The 23,357-nt window shown below is 34.6% G+C and overlaps 3 long non-coding RNA genes across 3 annotated transcripts; 1 reads left to right on the forward strand and 2 right to left on the reverse strand.

Moving 5' to 3' along the window:
• Window positions 1-14: 14 nt before the first annotated feature.
• On the reverse strand, window positions 15-1,209 carry LOC128231202 (uncharacterized). The gene is made up of 3 exons (XR_008260314.1): window positions 1,127-1,209; window positions 502-565; window positions 15-68 (listed from the first exon to the last, which is right to left on the reverse strand). It is a non-coding gene; the product is annotated as an uncharacterized LOC128231202 (long non-coding RNA).
• Window positions 1,210-8,411: 7,202 nt separating this feature from the next.
• Window positions 8,412-11,042, forward strand: LOC128232995 (uncharacterized). The gene is made up of 3 exons (XR_008260591.1): window positions 8,412-8,520; window positions 9,146-9,229; window positions 9,607-11,042. It is a non-coding gene; the product is annotated as an uncharacterized LOC128232995 (long non-coding RNA).
• Window positions 11,043-15,715: 4,673 nt separating this feature from the next.
• On the reverse strand, window positions 15,716-22,030 carry LOC128229819 (uncharacterized). The gene is made up of 4 exons (XR_008260134.1): window positions 21,883-22,030; window positions 20,725-20,886; window positions 19,487-19,602; window positions 15,716-18,092 (listed from the first exon to the last, which is right to left on the reverse strand). It is a non-coding gene; the product is annotated as an uncharacterized LOC128229819 (long non-coding RNA).
• Window positions 22,031-23,357: the final 1,327 nt, after the last annotated feature.

Genomic DNA, 23,357 nt, shown 5'->3' on the forward strand with positions numbered 1-23,357 from the left:
AAACACAGTTCAAAGGTCAGTTGATGTATCCTGATTGCAGGCAAAGAGAAACACTCTATGATGGGCACCTGTAAAACAGAAGATACATAATCTTTACTATTATCTATAAAACGTGAGTTGTCAGTAAAGTAAAAGAAATGGTTTAACATTTTTTTCAAATACAATTCTTGATAATATTTCTTGTAAAAGTACACATTTATCTTAAGAGATAAAAAACACTACAGTACAAATTTGTTTTGTAAAAGCCATTTCTCAAATTCAAATGAAATGCCTGCCTTGACAGTGATATTTTGTACTAAGATTACATATATTGGTTAAAAATCGGTAGTTTGCAAGAAGCAGAAGCAAGTATTTTCTTATTTCATACTATGTTATAATGGCAATTGCATCTGTTTTTGAAAGACTGGGTCTAATAACACGAAAAAATATAATAATAATCCTACTCCCCGATTACTGTTTGCAATAGTTGGTTTAATCATACACTGAGGTATACAGTCATACCCAATGCTTTTCAGTGCTGCAACACTGCATCTCAGATGACTGAGCTTTTCTTTCAAAAGATTGCCTGCAATGAAAAACTTAATAAATCATATCAATAACAAACAAAGAGGATACTGTTATTGACAATAGGTCTACCTATTTGTAATGACAAATATCATTTGTATACTGGTTAGTATATAGAATTGTATATTAAAACATATTTGAGTGTGTAAACTTACATACGTTAAGGAAACAGTTCAAATAATATTCGCTAACTAAACTCTTTCTTAAATTTGTACTTCCGGGGTTTTCAATCGAATAGAACAAAGAATTAACGAACGTAATAGTACATTTACCTTTTGGGATGTGATTATTTAACATGTTAACAGCATAACAATTATTATACACAATACAAGCGATAAGAAATGAATATAGTTGGTATCGAAATGTGTCATGGCCTGAAAGCATTGCAATGTGACACAGGAAACAGCTGTTTAAACGGGTCAAACTATGTCGTAGCAACCGTAGTCGACAAAACGTTACCACCCACTATATTTATTAAAATAAATAGTAAATGTCTATTTTGATTATTCGAAAAGCGAAGCAGATCAAATCACTATTTGCGAATTTGTTTCAGTATACTCACATCTACGGTTTGTTTACATTTTCGTCCGATCCTTCCCCATTTTGAAGAGTAATTACGTACGAAAGCGTTAATAAAACGGTCGCAGTAATCTTCGTATGTAACTTCGTACGAAGTGATCGCTTGCTTAACATGCATTCATAAAAAAATAGTCATGCATGACGAAAGTTGGCTCTTGAAATAACCAGACTGTCAATAGTTGATAACAACGACACGATTTTGAAACCAGGCAGCTCTCCATGTATATTTTTCTGCACATACACCAGAGGCACCGTCCCTCAGCACTTTCAGTGCTTTGATTATATTGTGTTCTGTAACTCGCCGATACGAAAATAATTGCTTTTTTGTACAAATTCAATTGCGTTATTAAACGCAAAACGCAGCTTATTTGAACTATATTAACCGCCTAATATAGGTTATAAACTCATTACAACGCAATTTATAGCAAGCTTATAAATATGCAGAGCGCTTACTAGGTATTGTCGATGTAAATGTTAATGTAAGTTAGGTCGGTGACCACCGCAGTTCAAACCGCTCTGGGGTTGATACGCCCGTGCGCGCATTAATTCGCCAAAAGTTAAAAATGTTATGTCGATCTGCCGATGCGATTTCCGAGATACGGTTATAAAAGTCTGCAGGCCTAGCGGCCTACAGCTTGAAAATTGTTCATTCGGTGAAAAAGTGTTCCTTCGTGAGTTTCCGTAAAAATAGAACGTTTACTACTGCTTCAATTCAAACAGTGCAGACATTATTATAATGAATGAAATGGGTTCTAAAATTTTGTGTATGAATAGAGGAAGGTCTAATTTACATGACTGCCACAAAGGCACACAAATCGAAATGCTAAAAAGAGAGTGATTACAATCGAAACCTCAAAAATCGGCAATATTATGTCAGTATCTTGGCAGTTGCTATGGAGATTTCCCAAAATGCAAAGCAGAAGTAGCTCATTTAAGATGGCTGCCCCCATACATAACGACTTGCTCTTTAATAATTATTCGAAAAAAGGGGTACATATAAATTGTGGCTGAATAAAAGTGAGTTAGTTTTATGTTTTAAACTATGGTTAAAACTTTAAAGGAAAATATGGATGCTGTCATAACATATTACAAAAGAAACAACTTTGTTTACATGGTAAACATTGAAAATACAAACATGTGCGAATAATGAAGATTCGTTGAAAATTCTGGGATATTACAATATATATATATAGTGCTGTAAAGAAAACTATTATTATTGCCTCTAATTACTCTACTAGCATATAGGCAATATAACACGAGGACAATGCATTTAATAACTTAAATGTTATATACAATAAACGAAATATAAATTAGATAAATAAATCCAATCCTCAACTTGTATGAACGAAGTTTTCACTAAATGAAGAATTTTAATAAAATTCTCCCTGGATAGTGATGATGTTGCATTATGTGTTGAATGAAACAATATGAATTATGCATTGCTTCTATTGAAATAAATCGTTGAGGTATGATATCGTTTTGATTAAATATCAAACAATGTTTTCTTTTATTAACTTCAATAATTCAAAACTTGCCTAAAATTATAAAACATAATTATGATGTTGGATACTTCACTTTTTCCAAAAATGACGTGCAGACTGATAAAGAAACAATATCAAGTAAATGGACGAACATTTCATACATAAAAAGCCACGTAAGTTACTAGGAAACGGCAGCCGTTTTACATGTAAGCTTACATAAATAGAATAGTTCATTTTTCCTAAACTTATTGTACTAAAACCTTAAAATGACATTTTCTTAACTTCTGATATATTCATTCTCATAAAATAATTGTGTTGTTTAGACAGTTTTTGTGAATAATAGGTGCATACATTTAAACCACACTAACTAGCTAAGAGAGGCCATTTTGTAATAAATTATTTTTTATCAATAGTATTAATGTTAATCTTCATAAATGTTTTAAATGAAATTTTTCAAAAATAAGTGTAGCATCCGTTCTCAAAATGAACTAGATACAAAAAGTTTGAGGTGAATTAGAAGTATATTTATTAGAAAAATATCTCAACTTTTGTTGATTTTGCTTTACTAGGAGATTTGCCTTTTTTATCTGACTTTGTTATATTTTACTTTTAACAGATACAATTTGCAACACGAAAGTGTTTATATAAATGGCTGTATATTATTTGAAGTATTTTAATTGTTAAAAAAGCAATATAAAATGTTGATACCATGTTGATATCCCCAGTGTTTGAATTACAATTATACATTAACTATGGAAGTGGTATGAGACTACTGCATCACTTACTGTCTTTAATGTGGCTTAAAATAAATCATAAACATTTTACATGATTTATCACAATTCTGATTCTTTATGCATCCCGGTATTTACGCAAGTAGCTTAATTATCAGTCAATATATATGGTCAGAAAATAGGAAAACAACAAATTGGCTCTGAGCGCTCTTTTTTTAAAGACAGAACAAGATATAAAGTTGAAACGTTTATTGAACATACTTCTTCATCATAATTATTTGATTTAACATGAACTACGGTGTCCAACGCTAGAAGATGTAAGTTATTTACCATTGATTCGGATCACTCGGTTAATCAGCAATTTTAGAACAAAGGAAAACAATTATTAATTGTTTTATAAATTGGGTTGTACATAACTCTTGGGTTACAGCGGTTACTTCCCTTACTTATTTCTTATAACAATGCGATTTGTTCTATCGTGAAATAATTCGGTCCTATACCATTGTCTGAGGTCTTATGTCCTGAAACAATTTTCAATTTTCGCATTGGACTGAATTTTCATGGCATTATAAGGCGGTTTAGTCTTTCAAGACAGTTGGCAGCTGTCATATTCAATTATGGATTGACATCTTGGCAGATACTTTAAGTTACTTTGTGGTATGCTTTCATGAAAGGTAGATTGCTATTATCAGCTCAAGAGACACTTGGACAAAGCCGCATTGCTTCAGTTCGAATCCATGTTGAGAGAGCCATCAAAAACCTGAATTGTTTCCGAACATGGGGTCTGTTACAAACATGGACAATACAATGCGTGTGCTTTCTACACTGCAACGTCAAAGGCTATTAATTTAAGATGAAATATCGGACAACTAAGTCCTTTCGCATACTTGTATGAAACATTTTGTGTAACTTTGTTATGGTAATATAATAACTAGTATAACATACAATAGTTTTGTTTATAAAATATAAATGTATATGCAATAGTATGCATATACATCGATACTGTGTTGGAGACATTTAACTTCTTAAATTGCTGATGAAAAGGACTTTGTGATTTTGTGAAAAATGGTCTGGTTGTATGGCTCCTTCTGGTCAACTACTATCCCTGATTGAGTAACCTGCTCCCCTGTTGTATTTTCAAACTATAAGCGCGCTTTCAGCTTCATGATTGAGTAACCTGCTCCCCTGTTGTATTTTCAAACTATTAGCGCGCTTTCAGCTTCATGTTTGAGTAACCTGCTCCCCTGTTGTATTTTTAAACTATTAGCGCGCTTTCAGCTTCATGTTTGAGTAACCTGCTCCCCTGTTGTATTTTTAAACTATAAGCGCGCTTTCAGCTTCATGTTTGAGTAACCTGCTCCCCTGTTGTATTTTTAAACTATAAGCGCGCTTTCAGCTTCATGTTTGAGTAACCTGCTCCCCTGTTGTATTTTTAAACTATAAGCGCGCTTTCAGCTTCATGTTTGAGTAACCTGCTCCCCTGTTGTATTTTCAAACTATAAGCGCGCTTTCAGCTTCATGTTTGAGTAACCTGCTCCCCTGTTGTATTTTCAAACTATAAGCGCGCTTTCAGCTTCATGTTTGAGTAACCTGCTCCCCTGTTGTATTTTTAAACTATAAGCGCGCTTTCAGCTTCATGTTTGAGTAACCTGCTCCCCTGTTGTATTTTTAAACTATAAGCGCGCTTTCAGCTTCATGTTTGAGTAACCTGCTCCCCTGTTGTATTTTTAAACTATAAGCGCGCTTTCAGCTTCATGATTGAGTAACCTGCTCCCCTGTTGTATTTTCAAACTATAAGCGCGCTTTCAGCTTCATGTTTGAGTAACCTGCTCCCCTGTTGTATTTTCAAACTATAAGCGCGCTTTCAGCTTCATGTTTGAGTAACCTGCTCCCCTGTTGTATTTTTAAACTATAAGCGCGCTTTCAGCTTCATGTTTGAGTAACCTGCTCCCCTGTTGTATTTTCAAACTATAAGCGCGCTTTCAGCTTCATGTTTGAGTAACCTGCTCCCCTGTTGTATTTTCAAACTATTAGCGCGCTTTCAGCTTCATGTTTGAGTAACCTGCTCCCCTGTTGTATTTTTAAACTATAAGCGCGCTTTCAGCTTCATGTTTGAGTAACCTGCTCCCCTGTTGTATTTTTAAACTATAAGCGCGCTTTCAGCTTCATGTTTGAGTAACCTGCTCCCCTGTTGTATTTTTAAACTATAAGCGCGCTTTCAGCTTCATGTTTTAGTCCGTGTTGAGTTGCACTGTTCCTTTGCCTTGAACCGCGGTTATCTTATATCTTAGTGTTATCTTATATCATAGTGTACACAAAATCGTTTGGATTTGCACGCTGTTTTTGGCAATACATGAACGTTGCTGTTTAAAATCCGCAGTTTATGCACACTTACCACAAAACTAATGACTGCTATGAGGTAGCATCACTTGTATCAGCCTTTGTTTCAATGCATAGGTTTATACATTTGTCATAGAAACCCCTTACACATTTGACATCTAACATCATTAACTCGTTTCGAACTATCTATGCCATGGTCTGTATGCGCTAGTGGCAACCTTTCAAAAATAATCCTTTCTTAAGCATTTAGCATTTTGTAAAGCATTGTACGATTCCATAAAGGTTGTGTGCTAGAGTCACTTCCATGATTTTCTATGTCATTCCTACAAGCGTGTATGAAGTCCAAATTTTGTGAATACTTCGAGAACTTGAAATGTGTTAAAATGTTGAGTTGGGTTTAGTTGAAACACCTCGAAGAATGACATTTTGAGCCAAAACTCATAAAAATTAAATAATTAGAGGCGCGAGGATTACAGACTGTGAAACACGAAATTTTTACAATGACTATCAGATTTAGGGCTGGACAAATTGATAGTGTTTTGCATGAACAATGCAGGGACGGTTTTGGAACAAACTGCTTTTTTGGCAGGAAATGTATTGCATTTCACTATTTCTGGCAAAATATCACTATAAGTTAAATGTATTTATATTGTCTGCTTAATCAAAATACATCATTACCTGGTTTTCACAACTTTTGCCTCTTTGTTTAAAAAACGAATCGTCTGCATTCAAACAAGCACGCAAAATATCCATTAGATGAAATTTTGACTGCGAACACTTCTGTGAAAAGATGTGTAGAACTGTGTCTGTAACTTTAAGGCGTTTTGGCCCTTTATGTCATTCTTCCTGGTTTTTCAACTGAAGTTGAGTTGAAAAACATGAAGAATGGCATTTTGGGCCCAAACTCCTTAAAATAACAGACACACCGGCGCTATGATGACAGCATGTATAACTTCTGACACTGGAAATCAGGTTTAGCTAGTCTTGGAGCTGGACTAATTGAGTGTTTTTAATAAACAAGGCAGGGACGGTTTGGGACCAAACTGATTTTTTTAAAATGACCTTTTGAACAGGAACTGTATTGCACAGTTCCTTTCAAAAGTATCACTATCAAATAATTGTAATTGTTTTGCGCGTTACGTCGTATAGCACAGAACATATGTCTTAAGATAACGTTCATCATAAAAGTTTAAGTTTGTGCGTGTTATTGACGCGTTTTATGTCACGTGATGTATGGTCAGTCGATGGGTAAGGCGGGAATATGCACGGGGTTTTATTGTATCGGTCAGTACTACGCTAGACTTCGAGCGGTTAAGTTGATTTAATTCAAATTCGAGTCGTATGATGTTGGCACAAAGATGTTTTATACATTTTATGTTATTATAACAATCGGGAAATTGTTAAGTTCATTGGGAACGTATAAATAAACATATAAACATGTCAGTTCAGTTGTTTGTTAGAAAAAACGAAGGTCACGAAATTATAATTGAAAAAGTATTGACGAATAAGTAATGAAATACAGATACATTTTGATGTCATAGAAAATATGAATGCATATAAATGAATATGAATGAATATTGGGTTTTAGTACATACGTATATTTCTTTAAAGTCTGTCTCAAAAAAAAAATCGATCGCAAGTCTTGCTCAAAGCAACAAAAGTGTTTGTGTTTTGTGTTTAGCTGTGAGAAGTGTAAAATGGATAGGAGCAAATCACCGTTTTACGATGATTTGCTCCTTAACGAGATTTTGTCCTTGGAATGACCCTTGGGAGGGGTCAAGACTCCTTTTGTATACTGTGATGGTCCTTTACGATATAAGTAAACGAATTGACAATGATGCGAGTGTGTATAAGTAAACATAAATGAAGAACGGTATTGTTCTTTATAGTATAAGGGAAACAACTGCTACACAACACGACGTGGAAATACGGAGAAGCGTTATTCTTCTTAACTACAGTCGCTGGATTGCGAGTATACTTTAAATTAGTACTTGGTGTTGTAATTCCTGATCGATTGTTTATATTTAAAAGCGAAGATTATAAAGCCCCTTTGTGTAGCTAAATGCTCATTCGATGTTCGACCAGTACCCTTATAACTCATGGATAATAAAGAAAAAGAATACATTTTAGAGCGATATTATTTTGATGAGAAAAATCCCGCTGCTTACGCTGGTGCGAAGAAACTGTTTCGTGTTCTTGATGATAAATATCCTGGAATATTTACTGTGTCCTACGTAAAGCAATGGTTAAACGATCTGGACGCTTACTCGCTTCAGAAGCCGAGACGACACAAATTCAAGAGAGCGAATGTGCGAGTGATGGCTATCGGCGAGCAGCTGGACATTGATCTTTTGTCGTTTGTCGATGTTTAACATAGCTGATGAGAATGATGGTGTGGATTTTTTGCTTTGCGCCATCGACATTCTGTCCAGGAAACTGTGGGTGAAACCATTGTAAAACAAAACAAAGGAAGTTTTAAACGCTACCAAGGACATGATGAACGACATTTCTCCGATAGAAATCCGCAAGGTTCGAGCGGATAAAGGTAGCGAGTTTTCTAATCAATGGTTTAGGAAATACATAAAGAATAAGAACATACATTTTTTCACCACCAATAACTTTCCGAAAAGTAATTTTGTCGAACGAGTGCATCTTGTGTAATATAAACTTATATAATCAATTCCTTTTGAATGGCTTGATGAATATGATGTATGATCTTCAATCACGCCGGGTAATCATTGAAGCCATAACATTGTGTTATGTGTTGAAAATGCTCCAACGCGTCTTCCCTTATAGTGCCAGTGAGTGGAATATGGATGTAAACAGTGAGTATGGTTTCTTATTTTTCCTTTTTAGAGGTTTATTCGAGTAAATCAGAAAAAAATGGAGAATGTAGTTCCACATAGGAATGGCTATGAGTTGTTCTAAAGGTAAGAGTTCTGAATAAAATTTAATATCTAATCGTCTAGAACTTTCGTAACTTGCTAGACGTTAGTGTTGACAACGTAAAAATCTGGATTTTCGTGAGAATTGTTCTCGTTCCTTAGGTTTAAGCATTTTCTTTACATGTGCGTGGCTTTTTATTGACAAAAGGTTGCCGCGTTACAAATTTTAGAACTTTATTTGTAACTCTTGCTGCACTACGCTCGATTTTCTGAACGTTGTGGTGCCAATGAATAGGTTGTGGTGTTCATGAATAGTAATCTAGTAGGAAACGAATTGTGAAAAATCTGTAGCAATTTCATAACATGAAAATTAACAATTAACTGAATTAATATCATTTTCTATCTTTTTAAAGTATGACCTACTACCACACCGCTTCGCGGACTTTAAGGTTCATTTGGTGTTTAATAAATTAATACTTAATAGCAAATGGTCGTCGTAATTCTATATCTGTATTTCCAGGTATTATAAGGCAAAAATCTATCGATTGTGTTTATATATTTTCAGATGGGTGTCTTTAAAGGGAGAAAGAGGCGGGTTTATTCATGTCGAGAAAAAAATCACTCCGTAGCTCAAAATTTGCAAGAAAAGGTATTTTACAGTCAGTCACCTAAATTAACAAGCACTCCATTGCCATCTCAGAAAAAAAGAAATTGGTTTCCAACACATTTCAATTTACAAAATCGTCCACCCGGAAACAAATATGTAAAACTATGTTAAACAAGAGTGCCAACGCCTAACATAGGCCTAAAAAAAAAAAGGTTTGTTTCCTGTTACATGCCCAAAAAAACATGGGTTGGTAGGTAGGGTTTTTATTTTTATTTTTTTTTTTTTTTTTTTTTTTTTGACTTTCTTTATAAAATGGAACATCAAAATGAATGAGTTCGTTAAATTCTACCACATGATAATATATGTCATTTTTGGGGGTAGTGGTGTGAAAGTAATATATATTTATTACTCAATTTCAGATCTGAAGTGACTATAATAAACCAAGGAAGATGTTTGATACAGGCTAAACTGTCATGTAAACTCTGGGAATAAAATAAAATTACTTTGAAAACATGAGACTTTGCATTTCAATTGAACATTTATTATTGACTAGAATGAATGTCAAAAACATTAGTAACAAAGAAACAGTACATTAAAATAATAAAAGTAATACTTTTTTCAAAGTGAATATGTCACATCTCTGTAATATATGTGTCCAAGACTGGAGAAAAGGAGCTTATGGGCCTTCAAAAAGTAGACATTAACCAGTTGTTGTTGTAACAAAACAGACATCTTAACAGGCTCTACACTGTTTTGGATCTCATCAAATCAATACTATGTTTGTTCTTAATCACTGAAAATTGTGTTGACTAAGATCAGACGCCGCGTTTCCAATGCGACGGCTGATCTGAGTCAACACCGTTTTCAATCCCATAAGCCCCTTTTCTCCAGTCTTTGACACATATTACTCAATAGATACACATTTTATCAAATGCGAGACCAATGTACTACCAGATCAGCCTGCGCATCTGTCTGATCAGGACCTCAATTGTTCACTTTTCAGTCAGAAATTCATCAATGAAAATAGTTAGCGAACATTGCAGGCTGATCTGGATCTACACTGGTCACACACATGATTAAATGAGTATTCATGAAGTATAAATAGTTTACCAAATGAGTTAACTTTTTCACTCCTAGGGCCACATATTTGCGCAACTATTGGAACTGACATTTGAATACATCAATTTATGATAAATAGAGCATTTGCTCATCAGGAGCAAATGCTTTATTTCCCATAATGTATTCAAAACCTTTGAAATCAAGCAATACTTTGCCTATGAGACTATGTTTTAACCCTTGGCATGTGAACATAAAACAATAATAATATTAATACCATTGACTAGGAACAAATGATTAGACTTGTATTACAACCCCTGGAATGTTAACATAAAACATTGAATGTGTATTTATGAATGACTGAAGACTCAGAACTGGACACATAATATAAAACATATGGGAGGCAAACATCGTGGAAGCTGACCAGATATGAGTATTATATGTAAGGTTTGGTGACTTAGAAACATATGTGTTAGCAACTGGAGAAAATGGGACTGAAAACAGTGTTGACCCAGATCAGCCGCCGCATTGAAAATGGGGCGGCTGGTCTTAGTCAATAGTGTTTTTAGTAATTAATAACAAACGTAGTGTTGCTTAGACGTGTCGAGTCTGTTTAGACGCCTTCGTTGTTAAAGCAGCAGCTAGTCTGTGGCTACTTTTTGAAAGTTCATAAGCCCCTTTTCTCCAGTCGTTGATATGCATACAATTTTCTGTACGGACAGCAATCAGCGAAGACGCCATTCTGTACCAGACAAATCGGCCCCTTACCAAATCGGCCCCTAGCTCAAACGGTTACCTTTTCGGCCCCTTACCAAATCGTCCCCATCCCGTAGACGTTTCGGCCCCTGATTACCGAGACGTTTCGGCCCTTATTTTTATTTTATTTTTTTATATCTAAATACATTGTTTAAGTAAAAAACATGTAATTTCATTTTATTTTTTTTAATAGACAAAGCTATATACATGCATACAAAGGTATAGATAAAAATAGATTTAAAGAAAATATCTGTACACTTGAAAACATATTTTTATTTTAATTCTAAATATAAGTAAAAAAACATGTAATTTCATTTTTTTTTATTTTAAGAGACAAAGCTATATACATGCATACAAAGATATAGATAAAAACAGATTTAAAGAAAATATCTGTACACTTGAAAACATGTAAAGATTTATTCACGAGATATTTTAATAAAACAAAATAGAGTTGAAGAAGAAATGTTTAAACTTTTTTTTAAAATAATCTTTAAATATTATACATAACTATGTTGCTAATACTATGTATAATGACATGTCCATTGTCTAACATCAGTCTTGACCAAACACCTATCGCCCGCCGTAGATGGCACCAACATTTTTCAGGAACTCCTCGCAGGTGACCTTATGCGAATCGTATGAGTCCCACTCATCCATGATCCTGGCGTTGATGTCCCTGTAACGCTCTCGATATAAGTTATAAATTTTATGAAATCCAGTTATTTATATTCAAATCAGGTATATATAAGGATGAAAAAAATCTATTATTAATCTTATATTGAATACGTTTGCAAAACCAAACTGGCTTAAACAGTGATTTTAGACAGACGGTCTTATGGCGAATTGTCACATTCCACAGAGGTATCAGGCGTTGAAATTGTGACACTTTGTGTTTACAAGCTTGTAAATACGTCTACAAGGTTTGTTCCGACTTTCCCAACCGCTAATTCTCACACTTACACTGACAAGATTAATACCAATTATCTCTTCGCACCTCAAACAGAATATTATTTCAATTTTTTATTACGTATATATTGTTTTACTCTTTTTAAAATGCATTTGAACTATCAAGTTGTATCTTGTTTGCAATTCATATCTATAAAACAAACATTATTTCCTAATTATGTTTAGATGAACCACTAATTGTCAAAAATAATAATTAATAATTATTCTGGAGCAATAGTATACCACATAGATAACAAATTAATGGTTGAAATGTAAAGGCATTTTTAAAAAACTCAACACGTTTAAAACAAATGGTACCCACTTTTAGAAACGATTTAATATATGTACTTACGTTGTTTATATTACTCAAATCTTCTTCAATCAACTCTAAATAACATTAACAAATTAAAGACAATTATTCATTCACACGTCTTTGAATGTCTTTTTCACACCCACAACACTAACAGTTTGCCTTGCAAAAAAAAACGCATGGTTCAAAGACAAATTTTCTTTGAAGTCTTTAATGATCAATTAAAAATTAACAGTTACAACAAATAAAATTTCTTAGATTTTCTAACATTTTATATTAAAAATCAGGGTTAATAGTTATTTAGATTTTAATTATATTTTTATATCAGTCATATCAATGTTTTTCATGCATATCTGTCTATTTTTAAATTTAAAGATTTTATTTACAACTTATTTACAGATCTCATTGACATTTATAAGACGACCTACAATGTTTTTCTTTATACTCAAGATAAAAAATAAAATAAAATTAAGGGGCCGAAATGTCTCTATTGAAACTCACTAAGGGGCCGAAACGTCTCGAGTCATTTAAATTAAGGGGACGAAATGGCAGGGCCGAAACGTCTTAGGGGCCGATTTGGTAGTAGGCCGATTTGGTAAGGGGCCGATTTGTCTTGCCGGTCATTGTAGCAACGGTTCTGGTAATCTATATCGCCTAGGCGTATGCAGTGAGGATTTATAACGAGATTTCGAGCGTCTAAACGACACGGTGCCGGTGCGTGAAATTTACTTGATCATGAAAATCACAAAAATATCTCGAACATACGATGCCGACATTTTTGGACATAAAAACTTTTGAGTCGGCGGTTTAAATAGAGGGTCGGTCGGGTAACCGGAAACAAACATATTTATTTTTTAGGCCATATTAATTAAAAGCCGCTGAGACATTATCAGTGGGTTTTTATATATATATGGTTTACCTGGTATACATTGAACTCATTCTCAAAGTTGCTTGGAATAGCATCATAAAAAGAAAAGCAGACTTCCAGGAGCCGACACCAATCGTGTAAAACGTAATATTTAATTCAGCATACTTTACAGCACCTTGGACCAATATCAAGTGATATTTTACTCTCAGACAACACGTACAAACATATCCAATTTCCATACGTGTATGAAGTTTTTAAGTTTTAGATGACAGTGAATTGTATCCATAGGTTTCTCTAAATACTTACCAGAGCTTACAATATCCACGTTTAAGTAGACTTTAAAATGCCTTATCGCATTATTCCCTGCGAATGACGCGGGAAAACATTCTAGATACAACAAGGCATTCTTTTCTATTTTACTACGATTCACTCATGAAACCTTTTGTTTTCCTGTCTGAATGTAGGTCTCCGGATTTCACTTATATTTATTGCTAAAATGGTTACTTTATTATCCGAAATTATTCGCTTTATTTTGAGACATGCGATGTTTCATTGATATTTATCGAATAAAACATTCAATCACTTATTACGATTTAGATATTATAGTTCTTTCAGTTTAATAATCCTTTTGGCGCACAAAAATAGTTTTATCCGAAGATTCAGCCACTTGTATGTCACCTCGCTTTGACTGTCATTTATTACAAGATCTTAAGTTGTATAACCGATATTTTTTCTTCCCCTGTTCACTCAAGTAATAACGAATTGAATTAAATCGCTTCAAGCCTTTTGTATTCTTTTTTCATTTAACAGTTTTAGTTTTTATACCTAAATCAGCGATAATGAAAGTTATTGACCTTGGAGTAGCAGTCAACAGTTACATTGCGTTAGACGCGTATTGACAATCCCCTACTGAGTGATATCCCTTTTCATGCAAAGAAAATATGTGCCGCCGCGTAAGGCAACTAACTTGATTTGAACTTATTGTATCTTATTTTTTGAATACTTGATAAAGTGCGTGTATTAATGTAATATTGTATTTAAGTTTCACGAAAGAACGTTTAGTTTACGATAAATAAAAAAAAATACGTAAAAGAAAATTTTAACCGTTTTGAATGCCGTCACCTGATTATTATCATGTAACACACGAAAGGGTTAACACAATTATGAATGATGCTTTAAGAATAAACACTCGCCACCTCCCCTAATTCATCTGTTTCTGGTATTATCAAATAATCTTAACAAAAAAATCGTTCTGCAGTTGATGCTACTGTCCTTTGAATGATAGGTTCTAGTTCTTTTCAGAGTCTTCTTCCGCCGCATTAATATGTACCTCAATTTCAACAGGATTCAGGAAAGATTGAGGAGGACACAGGAGGCAGGAATGAGGAGTGTTGGGGACGCTTTAAAATGAGTTTCTAGTAGTGTTTTCCGGGCATTAGGAATACGTAAGGGTTACAATGTGCGCACCCCTTTAACAAATATACTTGTGTTGAATTAAAGTCAGTGTCCGGCGACATATCGTTGATTGATCTGCATTAATGATGGGTCGAAACGAGAGAGAAATTTCTCTATAGTCGTGCGTCAAATGTAGCTACTTATTCTTGTCCTGGAGGAATCTGTTAAATCATTTACGAGTATGGCATACCTGTGCGTATTATTTCTACACATGTATATGCTGTGAGCAAACGTTTCGGGATCGGAAAACATTTTTCTTGCATTTGAAGAAAAGACTTGGTACAAACCCGCGCGGTTAATGATGCTACTATAAAATCAAGTATCATGAAGTTTTCAACCTCAGTGAGTGTTTGGATGACAAGTAGTCAAGTCGTACATTAGTGCTAAAAATGGATCTATTGGATACACGAAAATATAAGATGAGGAGAACATTGAAAAGCAGTGCGTCTCGAAAAAGACATGACCCTCTCTCCAAAATTTGCCCAGTGCAAAGTGCCCAGTGCGGATGTTATCGGTAATAATGGCAACAAGAAACCTAGAAAAGTGGCACCATCTGGACAGAATACGCCGAGACAAACTTCAGAAAAGTCCGAAAACATCGTTACCATCGGGCAGGTATAAAGCTGAATGTTTCACTCGCTCCTCCTCATTAGCGCTAAAGGATTTCGTCGCGATGCACCAGTGTGATATTTGTTTGAAAAAATTCGGAAGACGCGATAATATGTTGCGACATAAAAGGTCTAGGCATTCAAACGAAGACGAAGATACGGATGAAGACGCTATGTCTGACTAGTCAGGTGTGGCTATACAATAAAGATGCGCTCTGTTGAACCCTTCTATATCTTTATAAGTCCGCCATCTTTATTTATTACCTTCAAAAGGGAAACGAGGCTCAAGGAAGGGTAAGACGGTCCTCGCAGTGACTCCGGAGGTTTGAGGAGGGTATTAGGAGGCCCTCGGAGTGACTCCGGAGGTTTGAGGAGGGTATCAGGAGGCCCTCGGAGTGACTAAGGAGATTTGAGGAGGGGGTCAGGAGGCCCTCTGAGTGATGGAGGAAGGAGTCATGATCTTGTTTAAGTGTTCGGGGAGAGCCTGTCCATTCTATAGCTTTAGGAAAATCAGAAAACCAAACAGAAGGTAAATTGATATTTTTTATCTTCAAGTAAGAGCTAAGAAATATGCAGTATCAGTATTATAAGAACAGGTATAAAATACAACAACAAAAATGTGAGCGTTGAGTTTATCAAATATCATGGATGTGTTCGATTGAAACAATCCGACGGAGATCGCTTGATTGCTAGCAGAGTTTTAATTCACGATGGTCGGAAGTATTATAGACATTTCTCGCTATTGGTTTCCTATATTTTTCATCAATAAATGGCAAGCAATGTTGTACAAGGATATAATCAGCACTGTTCGATTTATTTTAAAACTGATAACAGTAGTCAAACTAGGATTGAAAAATAACTCGAAACACCAGTCGAAAAGGCATATTTACAGCAGTCTGGTTACGGGCGCAGACTTAAACGCATATTATAGATATAGTATTGCAGATATCAAAGGCGAAGAAGGATTTGCACTGTTGCAGATGACATACACAATGAATGTGTTAGTAAACGCATATAACATAGAGATATAAAAATAGAACATAACCTGTAGACATACAAGTTGGGTAATAAAATGTCATCGAGAATATTACTTATGTAGTATGTATGAATTGTAACCAGATATAAACTTACTTGATTAAATTCTATAAAGTCTCAATGCAATACATCGAGTAGTTGCTGAGAAATTTACCTATGTGTGCTTACACGCAAAACCTTAACTAGAATTTCTGTGTCGAATAATAAGGGCAACTATTTGCATTTAATGAAACTAGAGCTATCTTACATGGGGGAGTTTGATGATTGAGTACAATTATATGAGTCTCAATGCAATACATCAAGTAGTTGCTTTGATATTTATATAATGTGTGCTTGCACACAAAACCTTAATCAAAATATCTAAGTCGAATAATAAAGGCCTATCATTTGCATTAAATGCAAAGTCAAGTTATCTTATTTGGTTAATTAATTAGATGGTTGAGTACCTTGTAACATGTCTCAATGCAATACCTCAAGTAGCTGCTGAGATATTAACCTATGTGTGCTTGCACACAAAACTTTAACCTGAATTTCTAAGTCGAATAATAAAGTCCTATTATTTGGATTAAATGCAAACTACAGTTATCTAACTTTGTTAATTCAGTAGATTGGATTGTTGAGTACCATTGTATCAAGTCTCAATGCAATACCTCAAGTACTTAATGAGATATTTCCCTATGTGTGCTTGCACGCAAAACCTTAACCAGAATTTCTAAGTCAAATAATAAAAGCCTATAATTTGCATTAAATGCAAAGTAGAGTTATCTTACTTGGTTTATTATGTAGGTTGGATGGTTGAGTAACATTGTTTCAAGTCTCAATGCAATACCTCAAGCACTTAATGAGATATTTACCTATGTGCGCTTGCATGCAAAACCTTAACCAGAATTTTTTAGTCAAATAATAAAAGCCTATAATTTGCATTAAATGCAAAGTAGAGTTATCTAACTTGGTTAAATAAGTAGGTTGGATGGTTGAGTACCGTTGTATCAAGTCTCAATGCGATACCTCAAGAAGTAACGGAGATATTAACCTATGTGTGCTTGCACGCAAATCCTTAACCAAGGTGTGACGCCGACACTTGGGTGAGTAGTATAGCTTTCCATATTCTACGAATAGTCGAGCTAAAAATTGATATGATAATACCATCTGTATGCAGACAGAACATGGAAACAAACAACATAGCAAATGAAAAGTGTTTTGTACAAACAAGTAGTACAATGTTGTATTTACATATCAAAATCAACGTAAAGTAGTAATACATTCAGTAAATGTCTGTTTTGGAAATATGTATGTGAGCAAACTATGCATGTTTTCATGAGGTTGGCAATAAACACATGTGTAAATATACATGAAATATGTCAACATTATCAACACTGAAAGAACATGTACAAATGTATGAACGAAACATTGATGTGTTGTCAGTGTTTATGCACCATTTTCAAAAAAGTTTCAGTATAAAGCAACAACTGGTACAAAAAAATGTGGACATTGCAACATTGCTATATTATGATAGATGGCACAATGTAATTGCAAGCATGTTTAGTTGTGGAATACGAATGAGTAAGAGATGCTTATGAGTAAGACTGTTTGTCATTATTCAGTAAAATTTACATCGAAATTGGCTGATGAAATAAACAGAGCATCTGAAAAGTTTATGGTCAGTTCGTGGTACATCTGATATCCAAAACAAGTGACAGTTTGTGTGCTCCTCCTCATAATGATTTCCATGGCAACAGAGCAATGGTCCATTTAGAACGTCTGAATGTTCTTCGGATAGTGGCTTGAAGGCATGTTACATCGCAGCTGAGTACATCAGAGCTGAATAAATCAATATCATGGTGGCACTGACTTCCTGAAGGCTTCAGTTTTCTGAAAGTACATGTACCACATACATAGTCATTAATATTCATTGCATGATAGAGGGGGGAACAGACTTCAAAACTCATATAGTTCATTCAGTTTGGAAATGATATATTAAACAATAAATGATTGAGACAAGTATTAGCACCTGTGGTATTTTCATAAAAAGCAGAAACAGCCATTTCCCTCAAATGGTAAGCTGCAAACCTTTGAAGAGCCATTATTTCCTTATGCATTGGAATAATCTGACCAAGTAAAGTTTTCCTTGTTGCTTTCAATGGTCTCTACAGAACAGCACCACAAAAATGACCTGCCTACTCTTATAAGTTTTTTTCTAAGAAAAATAAGGTTTTCGCACTTCTTTTGCGCTTAGAGTTTTATATAAACAAGCGGCCCAAAAGGGCATATGCTTTACTGGCTGAGTGGATCTGGCTGGTTTTCAAAAGGAACCGAGCTCTTATGGATATGTAGATACTGTACAAGTTTCATCGAGATACAATCAAAACTGAAAGCTGTATCATGTTAACGAACAATTGTTAACTGACAAACTGATTTTTTTTTATACTATCAAGGCCCATAATCTAGGCATGCCTGAGCGGATCTGGCTGGTTTTCGAAAGGAACCAAGCTCTTATGGATATGTAGATACTGTACAAGTTTCATCGAGATACAATCAAAACTGAAGGCTGTATCGTGTTAATGAGCAATTGTTTACAGGATTTTTATACGATCAAGGCCCATATCTAACCAAGCATGGTCGGATCTGGCTGGTTTTCAAAAGAAACCGAGCTCTAATGGATATGTAAATACTGTACAGGTTTCATCAAGATACCATCAAAACTAAAGGCTGTATCGTGTAAACATGAATTGTTTACAGACGTACAAACTACGTACAAATTACCATCGCATAAGCTGTTCTGGCCTTTGGCCAGTAGAGCTAAAAATGACATAGAGCCAAACTGAAATGCTTCAACTTGTCAAAATTTTGTTTTTCTTATCCACTTATATAAAGGTAACAGAACTGTTCAGTTTAACAAAAGAAATTTAGTGATAATGTGTTTATAGACAGTCTAAACACCACTATATGCCAAACTGTTTGCTTCAGGGACAAATGGCGCAACAAAAGAAATTATAAAAAAACACCAAAACTGAAAGATTCATGACAACTGCTAGTGTTTTCATGTATGAGGTGGCTACATGATGTAGAAAATGCAGAGATAGCATTAATATGCCCATTTTTAATTTTTTTTACTTTAAGTATCTGTTTTGAAGGCTAGATTTGGCATTAAAATCAGAGTACAGCACTTCACCAATGTCTATAAGTTGCTTATTTACACCTGATTTGCTATAAATCTCACTCTTGTGATCATTTACACACAAACAAGTACTACAGAGTTGACTTACATATTCATTCTCCTGAAATATTGGATTCAGAGCTGCATCTCCTGGATTCAGATTGAAGGACTACCGGTGGGAGGAAAAAAGGCACAGCTAACTGGAGCTTATTGGCACATCATGATCTGCAAGCAAGACACAAAAGCAATGTTTTACACTTATAAAACTATCTGCCAATACTGTTAAAGCTTGAAAAAGGCATGTAAACACTCATTTGAGGCATACACAACCTTTTATGTGGTCATAAATGTGATAAATATGCAGAAAAGCTCATGAATTGAAAGATTTTCAGGACAAATTTTATGAAATATATAGTCTTTTGGACATTTTGCTATCAGATTTTAATAATTCAAAGGTTAATCTCATCTTATTGAGTACCCAGATGCATTTTGAAAGCATTAAAACCAGACATGCTTAGAATTTCTTCTTATTTGGAGACAGTATTCCTTTCTCTGAAATCCTTGCTGAATGCCGGTATGGAAAACCACATGAGACCACATTTTACCAGCACTGGTTCTTGTCCTTGAAAATTCCCCTGTGGATACAGGTTGTTGTTTTTAATGCATGAAGGGAAAAAGCTCTAAGCTTTATGAAAGTGGCTCAGTTTTTATTTGTTTTGCCTTAAGAAATGTAAATTCCCCTGTGGCTACAGCAACCATGCTGGCTATTGAAATAAACAATACATTAGGGTTTTAAGACATTTATAATGTATTAAGGTTGATTTTTTTAATGCATGAAGGGAAAAGGCTCTAATCTTTATGAAAGCGGTTCACTTTTCATTTCTTTTGCCTTAAGAAATGTCAAGTTTTTCAATGTATAAACTGCATAAATAAATGAATATATATGAATGATCGATGGAATGAATTAATGAATTAATGAAAGGTGGCATAATTTCTTTAAAATAGGGATCTCATTGTGTTGCTGTGATTGTTGAAGTAGATGTTTTCTTGTCCATAAGCTCAAAATCATATGCACACTAAATAAAACATCATTCTGCATCAAATGTGCAGTAAGTTTTGTTTATTTGCTTATAGAATTTTAAATTAGTGTAATGTTTGCTTAAAAGAGCAAACAAAATGTGGGAATTGATGCACAATACAGACCAAAGACTTATACGAGTCAGCAGTGTCATTAGAAAATAATATTATTATCAAAGCCGCACCAGAAATGATCGAGAAACAACATGAAAGGAATTCATTTAGGAATGGAACAAACACTATCAATGGGCTTATATGACCCAAACTTACTCAAATTATACTTCAGTTTGGATACAATTTTCCATAATATGATCTTGAAGTTCTAACAAATTACAGCATGTCGGCATGTTGACATACACAAAGTACAGCTCGGCCGGGTGGGCAGCTCGGCGGGCGGGCTGTCTGGCTGGTTCTTTACAGTTCCTCCCGGGTCTGTTTAAAATAATAAGAAAGGAAAATAGATAAATCAACAACACCCAAACATACAATCATTGACGCCCTTATAGCCTACACAACATACTCAATAACACATCCCTGGCATACCAGTTTAAATTGATGGGTTCAACTTTTAAGTGATCCACCACTACCAAAAGCTGCTCATGACAGGTGCGATGAAGCCAACACTTGAAGATGAACCCAATATCACACATTTCAGTTAGAAAACTACTGATGTAACCTAAATCTGGAATTTTTCTCGGGCTTTATTTTATATAAACACGTCTTTATTACATACTGTAAACATATTTGTGAACGAAACGGTACGGAACTGGGGACGAACACAAACTTTGTGAAAAAACATGTTTTTTAACAAATATTTAAAGAACAGACATAAAATGTATTCATTCTTAATGTTTACACCTATTTACACAAGGTGTACTTGCATTTTGAAGCTGTCAGCAACTGTTTCATACATTAATCATCAAACATCTGACTAAGTGAAAACTGTACCAGGCCTCAATTTCTCGTAACTTCTTAAGCTCAACAGGCTTAAGTAGCTTATTTTAATTAGCCAAAATACATACTTAAATTGAATCTTAATAAATGAAAAATGGTTTAATGTGATTTAAGTTATGATAATTCCTATCCAAAGTATAAAAACTCTTAAAGAAGTTAATATTACGCAATTTGTTGTAAACCAAAAATAGTGAGGTTAGAAAAGCATAATATACGTCATCAAAATAAGCTAGATGAACTACACAAATTCACATCGTAATCTAAACAAATTAAATAATAGAATAAACACGCAGGTTCATGATTTAGGCCTCTCAATTAATGTAGGTCACGCACATAAACAACGCAGGTAAAACACAGATATTTGCACAAAGAACAATATGTATACAGTGCAAATAATGAAGCAATTTCAATAACTGTCATGCCACACACACGTAGAGCCGTTCATGTGTAACAATATGATTATAAAATACTTACAATACACATTTAATCCAGCTGAAGTCCATGACACACTCTTAGGCAGGGCGCTTACAAAATGGCGACGATCGAAAAGTGAAATGATCATGCTAAATAGAGGCGGCGTAATCTGTATAATATACTTTATCGATATACGGTTTCCAAAAAGCATTCACTTCGTTTGTTTGTTTATTGATCAATGAAATAGTGTTTACACATCATTTCATTTTTAAGGAAATTTTTGAATTGTTTGGAATCGATTAATCAATAATGGTAACTACTTCTTATAACCGACTCACACCTGTAACAATACACTTAGTTTTTCGCCGTTTTCGAGCGGTTGCGTATAAATATGTTGTCTTCATTTTGTGATTTTTTTCAGCTGCATTTTCAGGGATATGCAAAATGTACGAGTTCAAGTGTACATTACTATACATCAATTCAGTTTTGTTGAAGTTTAAAGATGTCATGTGTATTCAAGCATTAATGAGCGCATTATTTCGACCGAATCACCGTGTAATCATTTGTAGTAACGATCTGATGTGCCTACTATGAACGTGGCCCTGAAGGGCCCCCGTTCAAAAACGAGTTCATTATTTGGACAGTTGAAATGTCTAATTATAAGCACACCTTTTTACAAACAAAGAAGTATGACTGAAAACAATATTAACATAATATTCTAATGCAATCATTATTATTTTTAACTGATCTGGCGGCGTCTTTGATACCCAGCATCAACATTTGTCTTGTTTCTATATGGAAAACGCTTAAAACATAAATAAAACTACAACTAAAACACACAACAACAACAACTACTCCGTTTCGTATTATAAGACGTTTTATTTTACATCATTAAAGACATTTATTTTACTTAAAAACAAGTACGTGTTGCAAAAATATCAGATACAATTGTGTTATGGAATTAAATGGCGTCTGTATTCTGCATTGTGTAAGGATTGAAAACAAATAAATTCCCAAAGAACTCTAGTCCGAACGAATTAAAGTATCTTTGAATGATTTTCACTGTTTTGTTTCTTCCTCTTGCTCTGCATCCAACTGAGGAACGTCGTAACTGTCCAAGACCTTATCGAACAGAAATCTCGGCTTAAGGATATCGTACTTAACGGCTTCATGTTCGTCGTAGTCCTCTGTGTCTTAAAGTTGATTAACTGTTTTCTTTGTGGTCTTATAGATGGTATCTCGCTTGATAGAGTCAAACCAAATCAGCTTTGCCCCAAAACTATTCATCAGGGCCTTTCTGTAAGTACCTCGCATATCCTCAAAGACATCCTTCTTGACTTCGCTTTCACTAAGGTCGGTATCATCCTGGATAAGTTCACGCACATCCTCCTCATACTGAGATTGACACTCTTGAAAAGCCTCATCGACAATTTCCTGCCATAGATCAATACCCGAACAGTTCTCCGAGGTTACAGACATGTTATCGTCGCTATTATCAGACTCGTTTCCATCAACAGACCCAAAAAATATCCTCT

Source organism: Mya arenaria, chromosome 4 (assembly GCF_026914265.1).
Source record: "Mya arenaria isolate MELC-2E11 chromosome 4, ASM2691426v1".
Classification (NCBI taxonomy): domain Eukaryota; kingdom Metazoa; phylum Mollusca; class Bivalvia; order Myida; family Myidae; genus Mya; species Mya arenaria.